Consider the following 2,320-nt stretch of genomic DNA (forward strand, 5'->3'; position numbering starts at 1 on the left):
CCTACAAATGACTAATAGGTATATAAAAATATGCTCAACATCACTAGTCATCAGGAAAATGCAAATTAAAACCACAGTGAGATATCATCTCACACCTGTGGGGATGACTATTATCAAAAAGACAAAAGATAACAAGTGTAGTCAAGGATGTGGAGAAAAGCGAACCCTTGTACATTTTTGATGGGAATGTAAATTTTTACAGACATTATGGAAAAGAGTTTGGAGGTTCCACTAAAAATAAAACTACCATATGATACAGCAATCCCACTTCTACATATATATCCAAAGAAAATGAAATCAGTACCTTGAATAATCTGAATGTCCACTGATGGATGAATGCATAACGAAACTGTGATATATCTATGTCTATGTCTATGTCTGTCTATGTCTATGTCTATATGTCTATGTCTATGTCCATATCTATATCTATATCTATATCTATCTATATCTATCTATTCACTTTAAAAATGAAGGAGATCCTGCATTTGGCAACAACATGAATGAATCTGGAGGATATTATCCTAAGTGAATAAGCCAGACATAGAAAGACAAATACTGCGTGATCTCACTTACATGTGAAGTCTAAAATAGTCAAATTCATAGAAATAGAGAGTAGAACAGTGGTTATCAGGGACAGGGAGGTATGGGAAATAGGGAGATATTGGTCAAATGGTGCGAAGTTTTAATTACGTGGGATGAACAAGCTCGAGAAATCTAATGTACAGCATGGTGACCACAGTTAATAATTACTTTATATTATACAGGAAACTTGCTAAGACAGTAAATCTCAGGTGCTCTAACCACACACAAAAAATGATAATGATGTGAGAAGATGGATGTATTAATTAGCTTGGTTGTATTAATTATTTCACTATGTGTATGTGAAACATCATGTCGTACTTCTTAAATATATACAATTAAAAAATAAAATTTAAAAAAAGTATGTGGAATTTTACTTTCTTCCTCTATAGCATGAAAAATATAAGTAATTTGCTGTCTACATTTGGCAATAACTAGACCGTTTATTGTTTTGTTTATGCATTTATATTAAAAATAATATATGTTCATGGTAAATAAGATTCCAATAAGATATGCAAGTGAGTACACAGTAAGAAATGATCATCCCAGCCCAGATCTCCAGCTTCGCTCTCTAACGTGGATCAGTATTAATAGTTCCTGGGTTTCCTTCTGGAGGATTTTTATCCATTTACAAGAATGTGTATATGAGTATATCTTTCTACTCTCAGGCAAATGGGAAGATATTGTACACACTTATGAGCATTTCTTTTTTTCTAATTTAAAAAATAGCTCAGAGATAAATATGTTTCAGTATTTTAATTAACTAACTAACTCAACATATATTTATCAAGTGCTACTGTGCTAGGTGCTATATGGGGTCTATGCTAGGGCAGGGACATAATACACTGGTGAGCAAAAACAGTGTCCTTGGGGGTTTGTGGTTTAGGGAAGAGACAAGGAAATATATAACTGCAAATATATGTACACTGTTCATCATAACAAGGCCTGCAAAGTTGGTGTTCTTGGTCATGGACACTTGGAAGGGTATGGATTTTCTAAGTAATTAGAGCAGCAGAGACTGGCTAATGGAAGATGCTTCTTGTTGAGCACATGTGTGGATACTTTAAACACGGTATTATTTTTATACACCACAAGGTGGCAGAACTTCTCCAAGAAAAGCGTCTTTCCTTGCTTTGCTGGAGTTGGAATGTATTTTCTGACTGTACACATATGGACATAAATAATTATATGGAAAAATAAAAATTTTAAATATATCATTCATAAACAGTGTCATTAATTGTATTTAATACATTTATAAATAAAGGAAAATAATTCTTTTTTATTCCTGTTACGTAGGTTACATTAATGCATGCCTGTTACTAAGAAGAGTCAAAATCCCTAAAGTATATAGAAGAAAAATGAAAGCTCCCTTCAACCTTCCCCTTTATGTTTAGCCTGCTTCAAACTCAAATTTATTTTTTTTTAAGATTAATTTTAGTTTCATGGCAAAATGTTTTGGAGAGTACAGAAGATAACTCCTTTGAACAGATTTTTTTCCCTTTACATTTGCCCACAAAGATACAATATTAAATGGCCTTCAGTCTATCCACAAATGATTCCACCCTATTTTCCCAGTTTAATTTTAATCACTTACGCCTAATCTCCAAAAATGTCTAGTCAGGTGAGAAAAAATTTTAAATAAACAAAATAAAACTTATTAGTTTTCCATTCTCTTCTCTTTCCATTCTCTTCTCTTTCCATTCTCTTTCTCTCATTCATGTTCATTCACTCTTGTTTATGG

This window comes from Balaenoptera acutorostrata, chromosome 9, assembly GCF_949987535.1.
Source record: "Balaenoptera acutorostrata chromosome 9, mBalAcu1.1, whole genome shotgun sequence".
NCBI classification, from domain to species: Eukaryota; Metazoa; Chordata; class Mammalia; order Artiodactyla; family Balaenopteridae; genus Balaenoptera; species Balaenoptera acutorostrata.